This window comes from Nannospalax galili, unplaced genomic scaffold, assembly GCF_000622305.1.
Source record: "Nannospalax galili isolate Female #2095 unplaced genomic scaffold, S.galili_v1.0 scaffold566, whole genome shotgun sequence".
Lineage (NCBI taxonomy): Eukaryota > Metazoa > Chordata > Mammalia > Rodentia > Spalacidae > Nannospalax > Nannospalax galili.
Genome location: NW_008355811.1, coordinates 1,761,674 through 1,782,924, shown reverse-complemented (window position 1 = coordinate 1,782,924; position 21,251 = coordinate 1,761,674). Strand labels below are relative to the sequence as shown.

At 46.9% G+C, this 21,251-nt stretch overlaps 1 protein-coding gene across 12 annotated transcripts in view; it reads right to left on the bottom strand.

Moving 5' to 3' along the window:
* The window catches only part of Rimbp2 (RIMS binding protein 2), a 217,012-nt gene that overhangs the window by 75,180 nt on the left and 120,581 nt on the right, over positions 1-21,251 (bottom strand). For all 12 annotated transcript variants that reach the window (XM_008853770.2, XM_029556461.1, XM_008853769.2 and 9 more), the window contains 2 exons: positions 10,304-10,391; positions 4,342-4,465 (listed from right to left, as the gene is read on the bottom strand). The gene's annotated coding sequence lies outside the window, so the exon portion shown is untranslated. The remainder of the gene's footprint in view (positions 1-4,341; positions 4,466-10,303; positions 10,392-21,251) is intronic.

Below are 21,251 nucleotides of genomic sequence, written 5' to 3'. Positions count from 1 at the left end.
CTCCAAAGAGGTTTAATGATCACTGCTCACCTGGGTCATTTCACAAATGCACCTGGTCTCCAGGGTTGGTCATCCCACTGTGCTATTCATATCTTCATGCCACACTGCCTTCCAGTCTGGATTAGACCGGTGACTATCAGCCAACAAAATATGGCAGAAAGGACTTCCAAAGGAATCCCTGAGAATCCTCATAGCCTCTTCTGTGGGAATCCTGACACCTGAATCGCATGCCAGCTGCACGGATAGACACAAGAAGGGAGTGCTTTCTGCCTACCCCATGTTTCCTGTCATCTCAGCAGAAGAAACCATGCAAGCAAAGGACTGGTCAAGCCATTGATGACTCCATCTCCAGTGACCCTCTGTATCATCATATGAGAGTCACTCAGTTCAGCCCAGGGAACCCCAGAAACACAAGGCACAACCTGCATTGAGGATTCTGGATGCTGAGTGTGGGATAGCTTGCTGTACAGTGGTAGACAGCTCATGTACCTCTTAACTCCTGAGACCTGGGCTTGTTCTTTCTGACAGCATCTCTGCCGAGCTGCAAAAATTGCCTGTTGAATCCCCAGGTGCCTCATCTTGCAACTGAGAACTCCAAGGACTCTCAGTATTCCCAGGAGAAAACCTGCAACTCTGACCTTGGTTCTGAGACCTTCAATGACCACTCTTTCTCCTGCCATCTCCACAACTTTCCCCTGCCATCTCCACATGTGGTGGTTATCTGACAGGATCTGGAATCACCTAGAGGACAAGCTTCCAGGCTCAGCTCTGAGGGATTATTTAGACTCTGACCATGTCTGTGACGGATTATCTTGATTAGGTTAATTGATGTGGGAAGGCCCATCCTAACTGTGGGCAAGAACATTCCCTGGCTGACATCCTGGCTAGTGAGCTGAGCACTGGCAAGCATGCGTTCATCGCTCTCTGCTTCCTGATTGTGGATAGGATATGACCAGTTTCTTCAAGCTCCTGCCACCTTGACTTCCCTTACCATAATGGATGGTACCCTTAAACTGTGAGCCAAAATAAGCCCTTTCTTCCTTAAGTTGCTTTTATCGGGTATTTTATCACAGCAACAGGAAAAGAAACTGAGATACCATGCCTGTTCCGATCTGCAACTCAGGCCTCCCCATAGTTCCCCAGGCCGGTGAAGCACACTCTTCCTCAGGGCCTTTGCACTTACCTCCCCCTTGCCAGGAGCCTTCTGGACCCAGATTTTTGCATGGATCCCCCTCAAATCAGCCAGCTTTCCGTTCATGTGTCCTGTTATGGGTGAACCCTCCTTCCCCAGCAGGAAGTTGGAACACCCAAGATAAGGGAGCATCTACATCTCCATCCTACAATCCTGAGCTACCTTGATCTTCTCACTGACTAACAGAGTACTAACTGACTTCGTCCAGTGTCACAGGCATGGGTTTAGGTTTCTTCTTCAGCACCTCCATCAACATTTGCTGAATGAATGGATGGAGGGATGTATGGACAGATGGATGGATGAATCAATCAGTGAAGAAACAAACATGCCTTCATATGTGGACTCCACTCTCACTCTTTTCAGAACCACCACAGTGGGCTTTGAGGGTCTATAAGAAGCCAGTGCCCATGGTGAACTGACCCCACTCAAGCAGAACTTACTAGGATTTTTAGTGAAAACTGACCTGGCAGCCCCCTAATGCTATCATTGATTGGTTGAAAAGAACCATCTGTCTGTCGATGCTTCAACTGGCATAACTAATTGGAAGCCACCAGAAAAGCTGTATCCAGTGTCTTCCACTAAATTGAATAATCAGGATTCAGACATGTGGCACACCAGTGTTTGGAAACAGAAAAGTCAGCATGTGAACATGACCACTGGACTAATTAGCCACAGACTTAGGAGAGTGCCCATTGATGAAGACTGTCATCAAACCACAATAACACAAGACCAGCATCCTTTGTTTACTGAACCATTTGAGCCATCATGCTAAGAACTTGGAAGATGATATCAAATGTGAGGTCATAAAATTCAGACGACCATGGCCACCAGACACTTGGCTGACAAGACATAGTAACAGATGTCCCAGGATTGTCTTTGCAGCATCTGCCTGAGTAAGTCACTTCTTTCTTCTATGCCCTGCAACAATAAGTGAAGCCACTTCCCAGTGGTTGGTGAGGATGCCCCAGTATCAACCTGGAATCTCCTCTACTGGTCATTGGGCCCCATGGTCACTGTGTATTGTCTCCAACACAAAGTGATCACTGACCCCAGCTGCCCCTCACATCACTCAGTTCCCCTTGCAGCCCATGGTTCCTGTGCTCAGCCAAAACCCATATGGAAATCCATGACATCCTGACTTCACTCTGCCTCCTACTGCCACCTCCAGCATCAACAGTTCCTATGGCTTCCACCTTGAGTTCAGATTCAGAATGTGACCACCTCTTGCCCAGATGCACACTGCCACCTATCTAGACCACCGTCACTCCTAATCCCTGTCTCCCTCTCTTCTCACTTCCAGGGTCTTCTTAGGTGTGGTCACTACATGAAACTTTCTTTACCAACTAAATCAGATAAGGCTTGGGCACACTCAGCCCTCCAGCAGCAGCTGTGATAAATGATGTCCAAGGTGCCACCAGGGAATTTCATTATGTGGCTGCCATTCAGAAGCCGTACCATGACTCCTTAAACCAGTCCGCTGTCCCAGAGGTGGGTGGACAGTATCTTGTGTTTTAAAGTGCATCACAGGTTCTCTTCTCCAGCTCCCACCAGTGAGAAGTCTCTTGGATTCCTCCTCTGTGTTGGTAACCCAGCTTGATCCATTCTCCCCAAATTTTCCTGTTCAAGGGGATCTCAGGAACCCACATGCCACATGACCTCCGAAGAAAGGGACAATGTTGCTGAAGATAGTCTTTCTTGTGGTTCTCAGCATCCCTCCCACGATGTTTCAAGTGAGGAAAATCTGTTCCTAGCTTCAGAATTCACTATCCTGGGCAAACAGCAGCTCCCTTCTCCTAAAAGTGGGAAATGTGAAAAAGCTCACATTTCTTTATATTTGGTTTCCCTGGAAACTAGGAGCCAAGTTTGACTCTGAGAGGATCTGTATCCAGACTCCCAGTCAACAGTGAACTCACCTGATATTATTTTCTAACTTTATTTATTTGCAGGTGTATATGCTTATATGTGTTCATATGTGTGCATGTGTATATATGCTTGTGTATGTATACATATGTGGGGTGGGAAAACATATGTGTACTCATGTATGTGGAGGCCAGAGTTGACACTGTCTTCCTCGGTTACTCTTTAGCTTATATTAAAATTTATTTTAATTTTTTGTCATTTACTTATTGGTGTGTGCATGTATGTGGGTGGGATGTGTGCAAATGGCATGTCCCTGGTTTTCCTTGGCATACAATTCACAGACCATGGAGCTTACAACCATCAAGTATGTATCAAAGATACCTTTCTATTTACAAAGATCTGCCGCCATCATCACTTGGATCTGATCCCAGCTCACTGCCTCCTAAAAGAAGCCCTGACCCTTCTCCATCACTGGCCTCACAAACTCCAGTGGGTCCTCAAATGTACTGGCACCAGACTCAAAGTACTGCTTGATCTGAGGAGTGTCAGTGTACCCAAGAAATGAAAATGACCACTGGGACACAAGTGCTTAATGGTCAGTGCGGCTGGAGAAGTGTCCTCTACCTTTCCTTCTTATCTACCAGGATCAGAAGTCAATACATTTTGAGCACTCACAAAAGCAATGAAAGCTAAAGAATTCAGTCAGCATCATTCTGAGAAACCAGCAGCAAAGTGACCTTCCTGTTAACTACAGAAGGGGCTCTGTAGTTAAGATAGTCCCAGGCAGCACTCATTACCAGTGACCCACATAGTGATGCTGAATGATAAATACAACCAGCAGCAAAGTGACCTTCCTGTTAACTACAGAAGGGGCTCTGTAGTTAGATAGTCCCAGGCAGCACTCATTACCAGCGACCCACATAGTGATGCTGAATGATAAATATGGTGGTTATAAACCTTTTTTATAAACCTCTGAGAACAGCATGAATTCATGAAGACTGGAAACAAGCAAAGACACCTCTCGTCTTAGATCATCCCTGTTTCTACCCTCCTTGAGTGCTCAGCTGTATTTAACACCCTCAAAGATAGAAATGCATAGTCAGTGGCTTCTAGAAACACCAACTTTTGTTATCTATTACATTTTACACAAAAGACAGAGTAAACGTGGCCCCCAAAGAGCCCTGGAATTTGAAGAGGGCTTCCTGAGATCGTGGCTACTTTCCATTCTGGAAGAGTCACCCCTTGTCCATCCTTTGTGCTGACTGTCACCGGATGCAAAGCCACCCTACCTTCAGGACCTGTTCTAGGTTCTCCAGTTTGGCTTGGAGCTGGTGTTTCTCCTTCACGAATTGTGCTGTCCACTTGGGTTACCACAGGGAGCAAGTGATGGAGCCAGGCATGCTCAGCCTTCACCTGTTGGACAGAAGGAGAAGCTGTTAGGATCTGCCTAGAATGGGAGCAGGCATTGCACTGGTCCCCAAAGGCCCTATGCAGCCTCCTTAGGAGCAGTAAAGAGCCTTGGGTTCCAGCTTGGGATGTGAACCAGGCCTGGCCCATTGGCGATATCCTATCCCTTGGATTGGCTGGGGAAATCATGTGACCCAATCACATCCATAGAGCCTTGTGTGAGAACCTGGGAGGACCCTCTCTCCTACTCAGCAGACTTGAAAAGCAGAGAGAAAGGGCTGGAGCTATTGTGTCAGTTCCGAAAGGGAAGAACCCATCTAGGACAAAGCCAATAAAATGGATGTGGGGGGAGAAGGCAGGCTCCTAACCATACTGTTTAAGCACCTAGACTCAGCTGTGACTAGGCATCTTTTCTATCCCAGTTATTTGGGCCAGTTGGGGTCATTTTCTGTCCCTTATACCATAAGAGTCCTAAAAAATAAGAAAGTTTTACCCAGACTGTCTAAGAGTACTGATTTTTCTGTCTGAAATCTTTACCCAGTGCTGACATTGGATAAAAATGGCCACACACACACACACACACACACACACACACACACACATCCTTCACATTTCTCTGTCTCTCCCGTGGCTTCTTTAAAGCAATTCGGGCATGCCACCGATGAGAGAGGTCCCTGTGCTGATTCCCTGTGAATTTATATTTCTGTAAAATATATTTACAGAAGCAATATATTCCAACCCTGAACCAGAATTCCAGCTCCCTTCTCTCCTCCCCACATGTTAGAACTAAGATTCCAACTTCAATAACAGTGTCACCAAGGCATGTTTTCCAGTTACAAAGTCCGTGTTGTTGCCAAGAGTTTGAGTGCTCTGAGACTGTTCCCTTAACCTGACAATTTCCATGGCACCAAGAGAAAGGGAGGAAGACATGTGACACTCCTGACAGCTACAGGGAAGCTACTGTTGGGGGGTCACAGAGAGGTCTAACACGTAGGAGCGCTGTTGCGCTATCTTGTTACCACCTGAGGCATCTAGCAATGAACTTGGGAGAAGATGTCATGGTCTGTTTGAGTCAAATAGACCTCATTCTTGAACCTCAACCCCAGGGCACAGGTTTGCTGGAAGTCATCATGCCTCATGTTCACACTCATCAGGAGAGTAAGACTCAGAGACTGTGAGTGCCCAGAAGTCGGTCATCTAGAACCTAGTGTCACTTTCTGAAGTGTTTTCCAGCTCTGCCTCTCCCTGTTGGAAACTTCCAGTAGTTTCCATGGAAATCAGAGTAAAATCCAAACTTCTCAGGTCTACCAGGCTCTGCAGAATCTGCCTCTTTTCTACTGCCTTTTCTGCCAGGGACACCCTGGCCTCTGTCCTCCACCCCAGCACCTTTGCACTTGGGGACTCCATTGCCAGTCATAGTGTACCCATCCTCTTCCACCCCTATCTCTGGTCCAGTCCTGTTGTTGAATAAACCACATCTGGCCAGCTGCCCCACCCACAGAAGGTTAGGAGATCCTGGTCCCTGTACCCACCTCTACCCACTCCCAATTAGAGGCAGGTAGAGGGATGAGGGTTTTCTAATCTCCCATGAGTGTCTCAGTCGGTGAAAGGCCAGACACTTCCATTCACAGGTCTGGTGCCTGAGGGTAGGGGGTATGTGTGTCTGTGAGAAGGTGCAAGGCTCACAGCCCACATTCTCAGGACCAAAAAGAATACCCCAAAGTCCACCATGTTCTGTCATAGATGCACTTGTCCTAGAACATTCTCTAGGAATAAGCCAGGCTTCTCTCTTGCAAAAGTGCTCAGAGCCAACAAGGCACCCAAAGAGAGCTCGCCAGCACAGGTTCTGACACCCAAAGGCAAGGCCACTATCCCAACTACAAGATGGCTGAGAATCCTGCATGAAATGGAAGCTGGATGGGCAGGCTGTTCTCCTTAGCTTAGCATCCCAAATCCCAAATTTCTCTGTGTGTCATTCTTTGCAAACTTCCAAAATGTTCTCAATTAAACTAGCACCATCATTTTTCATACTGACATTCCATGGCAGGATGTAGATTCTGTCAACAGGGCCATGGGATTCATAGGTTGCAGATCACAAGTCCCTAGGCTATAGACTAACACAACATTTAGCTCTGGGATTTAGACACCAACAGACTTGCATGCTGCTACAACAGGCAGGAAAATCTCACTCCACAGCCTGATCTTGGGACAGCACCCCACCATTTCCAGTTCATACCTGACTCTAGTGGCAACCACAAAGTATGTGGCACAGAACAGCTTGCAACACTAGCCTGTTGGAGGGAGTTTGGTGCAGCCCAGACCACATCTGCACCTTGAAGTCCATACCTATACCCAAGCTTCAGTAAGAATTCTGGCTACATATCTCCTTACAGCCTTAATTAAGATAAGTAATGTCACGCTCTACATCGGGTCTACCAGAAGGCAGATTGCAACTCCAGGCAAGAATGCAATATGGAGCCAGGTGTGGTGAAGCATGCATGGCTTTATCCCAGCACATGGGAGGCTGAGGCTAGTGGATATCTGTGAGATTGAGGTAAACCTGGTCTACATAGTGCTTCTAGGCCAGCAGGGGCTATAAGGATACCCTGTCTAAAAGAAAAAAGGAAAAGAAAAATGTACTAGACCTCTGAGGTCTTTCTAACAGCCAGGTTTGTACTGACAAGCTCCCACCCACTATGGATCTGATGCAACATTGACTGTTTTCCTGGAACTCCTCTCTTCCCAGTTACTCAGATACACAAGCTGCTGTCTCCTGTGGAGTCTCTGTGCCTGAAGCTAGCTCACCCAGCACTGGGAAGACAACAGAGCTTGATCAGGCTGGTGAGGAGGTGGAACAGATCTGGGTACACCCCTGCCAGCCTGCTGTTCCAATCTATGCCCTGTGAGTCACTGGGTTCTTCTGACACCCCTGCAAAGCAGAAGGGAAAGCATTCTTGCTCTGCACCTCACAACCTGTTTAAAGATTTATTTTCAGGGGTGTGTGTGTGTGCGCGCGCGCATATGAGTGCAGATGCCCTCAGAGGCCAGAGGCATTGGGTTTCCAAGGAGCTGGAGTTACAGGTAGTTGTGAGCTACCCAACGTGAGTGCTAGGAACCAAACTTCAGCCTCCTGAAAGAGCAGTAAGCACTTTCAACTGCTGAGCCATCTCTTCAGATGCCTCCTATCCTGTATAAAAGGGCAAGTTGGGAAGGCAGCAGGCACAGAGGCCTCCAGTCTTAAGGAAAAGCTGAAGCTGGATTACAAATCCTACCCTTCCAGAGGAGGGATGTCATGTACACCCTGAAGGCTGGGAAAGAAGGCTGACTTGGGGCTGGGATTCTGGCCTGCCTGGGAATGGGGGAATGCTAGCTTAGCCAGAAGCCCCCAGGGACCCCCAGAGAATGACTTGAAGATGAGGCAGAAAGTTGTCCCAGGTCCAGCTCCCCACCAGCCAATACCTAAAACAAATGCTATCATCAATTTACTTTGTGACGCCTGGGCTAAGAAGGTTACTGAGAACTTCTGGGTGTGTACTTTAGTGTGAGTAGCTCAGAGCCTTGCCCAGAACTGCTTTGGAGAGTAGGGGCTGCTGGAGATACCAAGAAAGGTGCTAACTGGAAAGCAGAGGACAAAGCCCATTCATTTTAAAATGTAATAAAGTATCTGTGACTTACTGTCTTAACCATTTTCAAGATCAGTGGCACTTAACAAGCTTGCTTTTACTCCTATCACCACCTCCTACCTCCAGAGCTCTCTCATCTTCCTAAACCAAAACTCTGCCCCCTTGAACAGTGTGATTTCCAGCTTACCCTCCCTTGGCCCCAGGAAACCACGACTGTATTTTCTATCTCAAATTTGACTGTACCAGGGACCACATTTAAGTAGAATCAAAGCCAAACCTGTAATCCCAGCTACTGAAGACACTAAGTCAGGAGTTCAAAGTCTGCCTGGGCTACAGGATAAATTCAAGGCTAGTTTGAGCAACCTAATAAAACCCTGCCTCAGTAAAAAGTAAAAAGAGGGCTGAGGTGTGGCCCCATGATAGATGCCTGCCTAGCATGCGCTGGTCCTAGAGTCAATCCCCAGCATTGCAAATAAACAGTAGAACTGTGCAGTATCTATCTTTTTGTGGCTGGATTCTCTCATGCAGCCTGGTGTCCTCAAGGTCTTCCCATGCTATAGCCTATGTCACAATGGCCTCTCCTTAAGGCCAAACAAAGAAAGAGCTGGGCCAGGCTGCTGACAGGGCAGGAGAGATCCGAGTATCCCCTTCCAACCTGCTGTTCCCAGCTGTGCCTCGTGAGTCATCACACTCCTCTGACAACTCTGCAAAGCAGAAATGAAGGCAAACTCAGTCCATACCTCACAGCCTATTTACAAGGGCATGCTGGGAAGGCAGCAGGGATGGAAGTGTCTAGTCTTTAGGAAAAGGTAAAGTTGAGTTGCTTGTGAGTTCCTTGTGTGTTTGCACATTTTATTTGTCTATTTACCATGAGGGATATTTGGGTATACAATTATGGGCCTAAGGCCCTGATTTCTTTTTTGTGTACATACCCTGTGATCACATTAACTGTTGACTTGAAGAATCTAGAATCACTTGGAGACAGGCCCCTGGGCATGGCTGTGGGGGAATATCTTGATTAGTTCATTAATGTGGAAAGACCCATCATGACTGTTGCTGAGAGTATTCCCTGGGAAGGGGATTCTGGACTGTGTAAGATGGAGAAAATGAGTGGGCAGCAAGTGTGCATCCCTCCCTTGCTCTCTGCTTCTTTGCTGGGGACACAATGTGACCCAATGTCCTGGCCGTGACTTCCTTGAAAGGAAGGACTGTAACCTTGAACTGTGAGCTAAATAAAGCCTTTCTCCCTTAAGTGCTTTGGTCAGAGTATTTTATCACAGCAAGAAAAGGAACCAAGGCGTACTGGAAGTGGGATTTCTTTATCCTATGTAGTAAATTATGGATGAGGTGAGGTCTCAGAGAAGTGAAGCAGCCTGAGCCGAGAAGGAGAAATCATGGGGTGGGGGGCACCCGAGAACAGCTTAGTGATCCAAGTTACAAAAGTTTGGAGTGGCTGGACCTCAGTAAGTGAGGTGGAATGGCAGATACCAAGGTTACACAGAGTCAACAGAACTCCATATATTTATGGGATGTATGGAAGGGGGTGGATTTGGGGAGCTGAGATAACCCCAGCTGTTGTGGGATGATTGCAGGATGACAAGCAGTGATGTAGATGGGCTATTTAAGAAATTATCTTGGGAGGCTGGAGAGCTGAGAGCACTGCTCTTGCAGAGGACCTGGATTTGATTCCCAACACCCACATGGCAGCTATGAACCGTCCTTAACTCCAGTTCCAGGGGAACCCGAAGCCCTCTTCTGACCCCTGAGGCATTGCACGACACAGGTGCACTCACATACATGCAGGCAATATGCTGATATACATAAAATAAAAATAATAAATAAAATAATTTTTTAAAAAAAGAAATAATCTTGCATCTGGGTAAACATAAACAACAGCCTGGCATGGATGTTGCAGCTATGGGAGCAAGGTGGAGAGGTGGGGCTTGGCAAGCACTGATGAAGCCTTTGGTGAGAGGGATGAGGATAGAGGACTGGGCAGAATCCAGGACAGGCCCTTGCATGCTAGCTTGGGCTCTTAAGGACACAATATCTGGTAGAGGTCTAGGTAGAGGTGACTAACAGCATTCATGAAACTCTATTGGGTACTTCACCAAACTGGAGCCTCTGGCCACCTCCCACTGAATGGAGTCTATACTTTCCACAGCCCTCTCTTTCATGTGACTTCTCCCTCCCCCTCCCCCAGGAACCACATGGTTATTACCTGGTTATCCTGTACAGCTCATAGGAAGGCCTGTATAAAGAGGCCTCAGATTACGTTCCCTGTGGATAGCATCCTTCAGTTCATCTTCCTGGAACAAAAGGGAAAAATATTGTGAGACACAGTGGAACCTGCCAGGACAGAGTTCTGAACTGGAAGCTAAACGTAGGCCTGGGTGTTGGACTCTGGACTCTGCAGCCCCTGGCAGCTGAGATTTTCAGTTGGTGCCTTCTTTCCAAGCCATGTGCATCCCAGTCACAGAATGAGACTGGCAACCCTGTAACATGATGCTACAAGTGCAGGTGGATGGAGGCTCTGAAGAATGGAGAATCTGGAGGATGAGAATCTAGAGGATGGAGGCTCTGAGAGATAGAGGCTCTGAGGGATGGACAATCTAGAGGATGGATGTTCTGGAGGATGGAGGCTCTGGGACATGGAGGCTCTGGGGATAGAGGCTTTGGCATACAGTCTCCTAGCAGCTGTAGAAAGGTTCCACCCATTTCCTTTTTATAAATCCCATCTCACAGAGTCCAGTGGCTGCAATCCATATTACTAAGAAAAATATTCCAGGTTCTATCTAATTGAGATCAGGAAACACCACTGATTGACAGCACCAGGTATACAGAGAGACAGATCACCTCCTCTTCCTATTGCAAGGTCTCCAAATTGGTCTCAGCACAAATTGACACTTTGAGGCTACATATGAACTTGATCCCCCATGGCTAAGAGCCAACCACAGAAAAAGGGGATGGAAGTTAACCAATATCATGCTCAAAACCCACAGTTCTACCCTGTGGTTCAGAAATCCCAGAGCAGATCAGCAGAGAGCCTAGCTCTAGGCAGTGATGCTGAAGAACCCAGCCACTGACAGAGGAAGGAAGACGGAAGCCAGGTTGAGCCAGCACTGGTCACAAGACTGGGCAGCAGGTTATGAGCATGTCACTTTAAGCACTTAAGCTTGCCCCTCAAGAAACCCAGTACTGCCATGAGGAGCTCTGTGCCTGTGTCCTTAGCGCTGCTACTTAAGCCACATGGGCCCCACTATTCCCTGAGGTGGCAGAGCCCAGATGCAGCTCTGATGTACATGGTCACTGTACCTGGGGATAACTCAGCAAGTGCCCAGTGCTCACTCTTTAACAACAGGGCTTAACCCTGAAAGATGTCATGGGTGTCATTGGAGGAGACCAGGGCTGTCCACCAAGGGCAACACTGCTCTAATTAAAGTGAGCCCTTCTGAAGTAGTCAGGCCCACCTAAGAAACACAAGGAGAGACCACTGTATGTATCAGCTGCATGTTTTGAGACCAGAAGGCCTCCAGAATGTGTGGGCTTGCAGCCGCAACACGACGAACTCATCTATACCAGGCAGAGCGGGTGGTGGCTGTGATGAGGATCCACAGGAGGAGGTGACAGCAGGGGCGGAGGGTATTTAGCACAGTCTGATGCCATTGTCTGAGAAGCAAGGTTTCTGCAGACTGAGATGAGGCAGATGAACATCCTGCCATGCAGGTACACCAGGTTTCTATATGTGTTATAACAGACCCCTGTGGAGGTAGACACCATTGGCTGCTGACCACATCTGAGGACTCCATAATTAAGCTCAGTGACATACACCCACAGCCTCAAGATGGGGAGACGGTGACTCACACACTGTCACGACTGTGCTGAGAAGCAACTTTGGGAACGGAGGTGCACAGGGTCCCTCCTTCTTCATCTTTATGATATAGAATAACAAAGACAGATAACTCAGCTTGCACAGACATCCTTGCTGCTTGTGTGTGTGTGTTTGTGTGTGTGTGTGTGTGTGTGTGTGTGTGTGTTTGTGTAAGCCAGAGCAGAGGACAACCTGGGCTGTCACTCCTCAGACAGGATTCAGGGTCTATCACTGAACCTAGAGCTTGCTGACTGCCTAAGCTGTCTAGTCAACCACCTCCAGGAATCCTCGGAGCTAGAAGGCATCACAAGTATATGCCACCATGCCTGGCTTTTTATTACAGGTTTTGGGGATAGAACACAAGTCTTCACACTTGCACAGCAAGCACTTTAACCACTGAGCCATCTTCCCAGCCCTCAGACAGTTAACTCTAAAGCAATTCATGTGGTTTCAGTCTTCCATCCCTCAAGCTTAAAGTCAGGCAGAGGAATGAGACTCAGGATCTCCAGACAGCAGATGCGTGAGAGACAGCACTGCCTTTGTGAGAAGGCTGGAGTCTGTGAAGTCACAGGGTCTACACTGCAGACAGAGTATCGTCTACTTCCACCCTATGGATGAGCACACACCTGTGAGAAGGAGCTGCAAGTGGGTGACTAGAGGGGTCCGGGACCAGACTTGAGACCTTCTGGGATTAAGGTCCTGAAATTCCATCATAGAACCACTACATAGAACATACAGTAAAAGAGACTTTTTCAATCTGTTAATAGTCACTGGTGTATTAACTAAGAAAGGCTCAACTTGATTTTCTGACACTTCAAGCAGAATTGCAGGTAAAAAAAAAAAAAAAGTTCCAACAAGGATGAGGGTGGGGGTGGGAGGCCTATGCAAGAACATCCTAGACTGATAGTAAGTGGAATGTACCTACTTCTAGTCCCCTGTAGCAATAGCTCTAACCATGGGAACCACTCAGGATACCTGGAGTAACCAAGGTGGCTGCATCTTCATCAGCTGTCACCATGGCTTTCTGTGTGTAGTAGCCCTGTTTTGGTACACTGTCTGCTGATACATCATGCAGTCCTTCCCAAAATAGAGATGTCTACAGGTTGTATTTGGCTCTCAAGGGGGGCACTTTGATAGAGAAGACAGACAGAGGCCAAGTCTAAGAATCAGTGAACTGGTAAGGGTACAGCAAGTCATAAGGTGGCAGGAGATGACTGTATATAGGGACAAAGGAGATTCAATGGCTGCCCAGGTGCCTCCCATCCATTGGAGCTTGATATAGCTGTGTTCACCCCAGATTCCTATACTGGAGCCTCAATGTGGCAATATTTGAAGACAGGCCTCTTGAGAGATTATTAAGGTTAAATGAGGTCATAAGTGTGTCCTTATAAGGAAACCTCTCTCTCTCTCTCTCTCTCTCTCTCTCTCTCTCTCTCTCCCTCCCTCCCTCCCTCTGTGTGTGTGTGCATGTGTATGTGCCCTGTCCTTCACATACTGCTATGTGAAGAAACAGCTACCTGCTTACAGGAAGGGGAAGTTCAAGAGGAATAGAAACAACCAGCATCTTCATCTTGGACGTCAGCCTCCAGAGTGACTGTTACCTAAGATACCCAGGCTATGGCACCCAAGCTGATCTACCTTGCCACAATGCTGAGAGGGAGCAGCATTTTCCCAGTTTCCCAGGAGCATCTCAAGGACTTGGTAAGGAAGGAATCGGCCTTTGGATATCTCCCTTTCCCTCCAGGAATGCCCTACACATGCAAGGTGGTAAAATGGCCACCTTCCTGGAAAGAAGGGGAAACTGAGGCAAGAAAGTGAAAGGAAGTTCTCTGGAGAGCTTGTGAGTTCTGCTTCCTCCAGGTCCTGGGCACAGTAGGCACCTGGCATGCATGCACCCTAGACACAACCCCTGTGCCCAGCCACATGGAAAAGGGAGACAGACAGGGCAGGAGAGAGGTCAACCATGGCAGAAATGCAAGTGGCCATGAGGGTCAGGGGGGATTTAGTCACTCCTGAAACATGTCTGGAGTGAGAGGCGGGTAAAGGGGCTCTCAGAGAAAGCACACAAAATGGGAACTTGTGGAAGACTTCAGGATGCCTCTAGTGCATGGGACTCAGCACTGATGCTCATGGGAAACCCAGATGCTAGACCTGGGAAACATTCCCTGAACCAGTGCCCCGTTGTGAAGCAGGGTGGCTCCTTTAGCTGTGAACTGGATCTGTGCCCTCATTTTTGACAATAAATCTCTGCCCAGAAGTGGGTAGGGACATTCTGGGATTACTAGAAATGAGTGGGATACCTGGCCCTTCCCTAAATCTACTGTTCTTCAGGTAGTCCATGAATAGGGCTTTGTTCCTGTTGCCCCCTGTACCCATGTAGTTCTGGAGGACACTGGCCCTCTTGGCTCCAATAAAACAGAATTCTGGGCACCAGTATCCACCATAAACTCAATTGGTTTCCCCTCTATTTTCAGGGTTACCCTGGGCATGCAGAACAAAGGGGACTGACAAAGCCATCAGAGACGGAGGGACAACACTCCCAGCCTTTAGGGAGACCCTGTGAATGAAGTGCATGGAAGGGCTCATTTTTGACTGTGTGACAGCTGCAGTGTCTGGGCCAGCTACTGTCTCCTGTTTCCAGAAATCTCACCTAATCCTCCCACATCTTTGCCAAGTCAGCACTGTTGGCTGGCACCTCACTTGTTATATGGGGAAACTAAGGCACAAAGGGGCTAACAGCCTGAGCAAGCAGCTTCCATCTAGCAAATGGAAGACAGGGTTTGAGCTGGGCAGTGCTGATCTCTAATGCCATCCTACATACCCATGCACCTGTTCTTGCCATGAAGAGCCACACTACAGCCTCCTGGGCCCCAAGTCCAGACATGCCTTTAACAGGAAGGTTCTGGAAGGTTGCATAGGTTCCCTGAAGTTAGTACTTACAGGCACAGTCTGAGGGCCCGAGGGGTTAAGAAAATCTTAGGGGGAACCTTCAACAAAATCTAAAATGAACATGTGCACATACATTCCACACCGCCTCACCATTCAGCATACACATGTTCCATACAACCTCACCACCTCACCAGTCAGCACAGAGCCTATGCCCACATTGTGATTCTGCATTATTATATTGGCTCCAGAAACTTCTAGACTGGCTATCCAGAGTTAATGAAAAGATAACAAAATCAGCCTAAACAACACTTTTTTTTTTTAACAAAATAACGTCATAGCAATTTAAGCATCGAAAACTCAGTAAGAACCTCAAAGAGATCAATGTGGCAATACAGGGTGATCTTGTAACTTTAACTTCTTTGTGGAGGGATATATGTGTGTGGATATGTCCATGAATGTGTGCACCTGTGCCTGTGTGAGCATGTGTGGATGGAGGACAGTGGTTGACATCACAGGGTGTGTTCTTTGATCACTTGGCTTTATTTTTTTGAGGCAGTATCTCTCATTGAACCTAGAGCTTATTGACTCAGTTAGGCTGACTAGCCAGTGAGCCACTGGGACTGGGATCTTCCAGTTCCAGCTTCCCCAGTGCTGGGATTACAGATGCACATTGCTGTGCCGTTTCTTATATGGGTTCTGGGGGAATTTACTCAGGTCTTCATGTTTGTGTTTTAAGCACTTTACCAAGTAAGTCATCTCCCCAGCCCCAGCTGTAACCTCTGTACCTCCAAAGGGAACTTTGATTTAAAGACCTTAATATCTGACATCTAAGTAGAGGATTTGAACTCTGAACTTTGTTTGCCTCGTGCATTTGTTTATCTTCCATCTGATCATTTGCTTTGGTTTTGGGGGTTTAGAAAAGCTTCAGAAGTTTTAAATGGACTCTTACAACCGGACACATGTTATAATTCATGAATTATAAATATACAATCACAGTTGTACTCAACTCTAGTCTTCTATTGCTATAGAATAATGGTAAAACTATTATCAGTGATATCATAAGAATAACAAGTCAACACTGGGGCACCCTTGATCATGTTTTTATTCCTTTCTGAGAAGGCTCCTAAGTGATGCTGGCCCCATGGGCAGGGAAGATGGAGTCACTGGTGGAGAAGAATCTTAGAGAGAGAGAGAGAGAGAGAGAGAGAGAAGGGGAGAGGGGGAGGAGGAGGAGAAGAAGAAGAAGAAGAAGAAGAGAAGAAGAAGAAGAAGAAGAAGAGAAGAAGAAGAAGAAGAAGAAGAGAAGAAGAAGAAGAAGAAGAAGAGAAGAAGAAGAAGAAGAAGAAGAGAAGAAGAAGAAGAAGAAGAAGAGAAGAAGAAGAAGAAGAAGAAGAGAAGAAGAAGAAGAAGAAGAAGAGGAAGAAGAAGAAGACAGAAATGAATGCTTTCCTCCTTCTAGGGTCTCTAGCCACTGCTGCCCCATGGGAGTCGATGCCCTGACAGCCAAATAAGAAGCACCTGGCTGGATAATATGAATAATGACTGTGATTCTAAGGGCCCGGACTGTGGACTGGGGTCTAGTCCCGACATACCAAGTATGACTGTGAGAAAATCAATGACCTTTCCAAAAATTCTTGGCAATTTTTATGAGATCATTTGAATATGAAATATCATTATGCAAAGTTTGTATGCAACAAGGCAGGTTCAAATGCAAGCTCACGAGGTTTACATGCTACATAGGCTTCTATCAACTGCATTTCATCAGCTTATGTTCCTGCCATATGTGCATGGACTTGGCATGAAGAACAGGCACAGTTAAATTCATATTTGGTCATCTTGGTAGGTCATTGGAAAACAATTTGTCCCACAGGCAGCTCTCCCCCATCCAGAACAACAGGAGTGGACCTAGGCAGAGAGCACTGCTGTAGGTACATAGCAGGGGAGATAGAAAATCTAATGCTCATGTATTGCTGGGCAGTGTGAGGTGATGTAGCTGTTATGGAAAAATAAGTAGTGCTTTCTCCAACAGCCAAATGCAGATCCTTCTCCTAGGTCTGCATCTAAAGCCCTGAAAATGGGTGATTGAACCCTGTTCTCAAAGGCTCATCACAGCACTATTCATACAGTCCAGATATGAGAACAGCCCCAGCACTCATCAACAGATGAAAAGGTAAGCCAAGTGTGGTATATCCATCAGTGGAACATCACCAGGCCTGAAAAGGGGATAAAGTTATTATGTTATACCAAAGAAGAGCTTCAAAAGCACGCTGCTAAGTGAACAAAGCTAGACACAAAAGCTCAAATTATTGTTTAGTTCTGTTAGTATTAAATAGTCACAAGGGGTAAATCCAGACTACAGAAATTATGTATTTGTGGCTACCACAAACCAGTGGGAAAGCTTGTCAGGAGACCCACTGAGAATGGATGCTCAGCTCCTGCCTGAGAGACCACCCTCTGACCTCAGCATAGCCAATGGACTTCAGAATAGCATTCCTGTAGGAAACATGATCCCACACTGTATAAGAACACAGGAGCTATTCCCCTGAAGCAAATTCTAGGGTGCCATCAATAATAGTTATGATAAGGCTGCTTAGAACAATGAGCTGAAAGAAAAGAAAGGGGGAGCTATATAGGAAAATTTGCAGTCTGGATCCCATTCCTAGCACCACCTAGCACATTGGCCCACTGCTGCATGGTACTGCTAAGCTCGGCACTTGCCAGCCACTAAAGTTGATGGACCAGGAAGGTCCATCAATTATAACTCTTACTATAAATGATGAGCCTCTGCAGATCCCTCTGAAGATAACAAGGCCATGAAAACATTAAGTGACTTTTTTAAAAGCTGTTTGCTTCTTCTAGAGGTGATTTATTAACAATTTAAAACCACACTCTCCCTTAAGACTCCATCAGCCTTCCTCTCCAAGCCTCCTTCTCTGCCTTGCCAAATTGTCCAAGACAATCATTTGGATACACCAGTCAGTGAGGACTGGTGAGGGCAACAAGGCATGAACTGCAGGGATGGAGGAGCTGACAATATCTCTGAAGAAAGGACATCAGCACCCAGAAAGTTTCTTCTCAAAACCTGACCATTTGGATTGATCGGCACAGACCTAGCTATACCTGAGAAAAGGGAAGCTCGGCTGAAGAACTTCCTCCATCAGATTGGCCTGTGGGCATGTCTGTGGAACATTTTCTTGATTATTGATTGGTGTGGGAGAGCACAGCCCACTGTGGGCAGTACCATCCCTGAGCAGGTGGGCATGGGTTGTACAACAAAGATAGCTGAGCGAGACAGGGGAAGCAAGCCAGTAAGCAGTACCCCTCCATGGTCTCTGCTTCAGTTTCTGCCTCTAGGTTTCTGCCTTAAGTTCCTGCCTTGGCTTCCCTCGATGATGAACTGAAACTGTAAAATGAAATAAACCCTTTCCTTCCCAAATTGTTTTTAGTCAGTGTTTTTGTAACAGAAAAGCAAACTAGGCCACAAACAGGCAGGATGGCTGCTACAAGTTCAAGGCCAGCCTGGGCTACATGGTTCTTACCAGGTCTGCCAGGGCTATAAAGATTAATTTTTAATGTTGCAAAGAACATTTTTGGATATGTGTGTGTCTTGGAGGACATGGGTATGCACTCTGATGAGTACCTTCTGGGATAGACTTGATGGACATACACTTAGCTTCCATAGAAAGTGACTCCAAACTTGAAAGGGCAGGTGTGTGAGGTCCCACAGCCCGATATCACACCATCACTCCTCCAGGAAAGCCATTCTGGTGGGGCTCTGTGGTGGCCTTGGGTGTGGGAAGGCAGAGACACTCACCCAACTCATAGGTGCTACCTCTGGCATGAAGCCATGCTTCCAGAGACCCAGCAGCTCCCCTTCCATAGCCAATCTCAAGCCCAGATGCCTTCAAGAGCCCATGTGTTCCATAATCAAAGTATCCCAGACTTAAGATCCTGGCAGACAGTGGGCAACAAAGATTCAGTAAAGGACCAAGGACAGTCCCCCTCAGTTCTGCCTGTGCTGCATCAGCAAATTATTTAACACCCATAATGCCCCCCACCTCCTCTGCAGAAGTGAACTTTGACATCCATACCCAAGCAGAGCCATTGGAAGACTGAAGTAGCCCGCATATTTTAGGTGACAGATCCTGATGCAAACCAATAGGAAAATCAGTGCCAGCCCCTGCCCCCTAGGATGAGATGAGGCCATGATCTGAAGACAGTACAGAGAAGCTGCCGACAGGCATAGAAACAAGCCCCATTCAGCTTTTACATTGCTCCTTTGCTGAAAGGTGAGGGGAAGACATAAGCACAGCAGCTCTTCTCCAGCTAGCTGGATACTTTGTCAACATGTGCAGTTTGCACTTCTTTACTGTATGCAAGCCTGCAGAAACCCAGTGAGAAGCAGCTCCCTGGGTGCGACCTGCAGCCTGGCAGTCAGTGCAGCCAGCAGGGTGGCAGGTGACTGAATTTGGCCCACTATGCTTTCTGTGGTTCCAAGGTGCAGAGTCATTGTCAACACTGAAAATAAGAAATGTAATAGGAAAACAAGGATTGATACTTGCTGCTGAAAAAAACAGAAAATCTGGAATGCTGTCTGCTGTAAACATACATGTGTTTGTCATTGGTCCTTTCTGGGCTCCCTCCAGAGATGGTAGTGCACAGAGGTTGGAGAATGTGACCAGAGATCACACAGTGCATCCATTTCAGAGGCCAAGACTATCTCTAACAGAATCTGGGTGCTTTATGCAGAAAAGAGTTTTACTTGCACATAGTTTGGGAGGCTGAACATCTCAGATCAGGTAGGCCCCAGATCCAGTCTCCAGTGAAACTCCTAGTTACATTATAACATGGTAGGCAGATGGCATCATGACCGAAGGGAGCTGAGGCAGCCAAACATGATTTCTGACACCCGACGTGTATTAGTTCTCTCATTGCTGTGACAAAATACCTGACAAAAAAAAACTTAAGAAGGAAGGGCTTATTTTGGCTCACAGTTTGAGAGTACAGCCCATCATGGTGGGGAAGGCATGGCAGCAGGAGCGTGAGGCAGCTGGTCACATTGTGTCCACAGTCAGGAAGCAGAGAGATGAATGCTGCTGCTCCTCTCACTTTCTCCTATCTATTCAGTCTGGCACCCCGGAACATGGGATGTCTTACCTACATTCAGGGTGGGTCTTTCTACCTCAATTAACCCAATCTAGAAACTTCATCAGACATGCCCACATGCCCAGGAGCTTGTCTCTACGGTGAGTCTAGATCCTGTCAAGTTGACCATATTAACCATCACTCCACTTTCTAGAAATAATTCACCCCACAAGGACAGCACTAACCCCTATAGAAAGTGACATCCCCAGTGGACCACCCCTAAAAGATTCCATTATGGAAAATGCCACGTGGTGGTAAGGCTTCTAGCACAAGAACCTTTGGGGATAGACATGGGTGATTCAGACCTGAGCCTCAGCAGTGTCATCCCTTCATGCCCTGCCACATCCCTGCTTGTGATTCTTGCTGTCCTGGGAGTGTCCCCTTGATGCTGCCCTGAGCTCCAGGATTTACATAGGTCAGTTATGAACATCTGAGCTATAATTATCCAGGATGGCTTGTGAGGGGGGAAAATAAATTTTCTAGCACCTACCTCAATAATGTGAGTCATGTGCTTACAGAGCTGCTATAGGTCTGACTGTGCAGTAACACATCTGCCCACTCCTCGTTCAACCTCATGCCCCATCGGCTGGCTCTGACCATCCATCCTCCCACACCACTCCTGTACCAGGTCCTGTGGAACAGGAGCTCGAGCCAGCTCTGCCCAGTTCTAACACAGGAGCGGATCATGTGGAGGTGGCCAAGGTGGGAAAGTGAGACAAAGGTGACCAGACCCCAAGGCAGGTGCACTGAGACCCTGGTTCCTGCCAAACTGAGAGGATGGTGAGCATTGAGTGTCTATGGTTTCTAGGCCAGGGGTCAACAGACAACTGCCCCCAAGTCACACCAGCAAGTCTGTTGATTCTGTAAGTAAATCTTAATTGAAATTCTACCTGCAAAACCCACATAAAATTTAACAAAATCCCTATCACTGTAGAGTTTCTAGAAAAACATGTTAACTGTTTTCTATGTATGAAGCTTATTTAGAAATTATGTGATTGTATGTATAATTTACATACATTTGCATCCTTTATTTCCATTTCTAGCATTTGCTGACACTAGCATTTATTAAAACACATACTTTATTCCACTAATCAACCCTCTAGGAACACTTAAGCAAGGATATTTCAAATAGTTTTATTAGGCATCTGTAGATATCTTCAAATGCTAGCTAGCTGACATTTAGATTATGTATTTTATTTGGACTATCTATACTAAAGTCCCTTAAAGTAAATTACAGGCATTATAAAAGGGCAGCTGACATTGC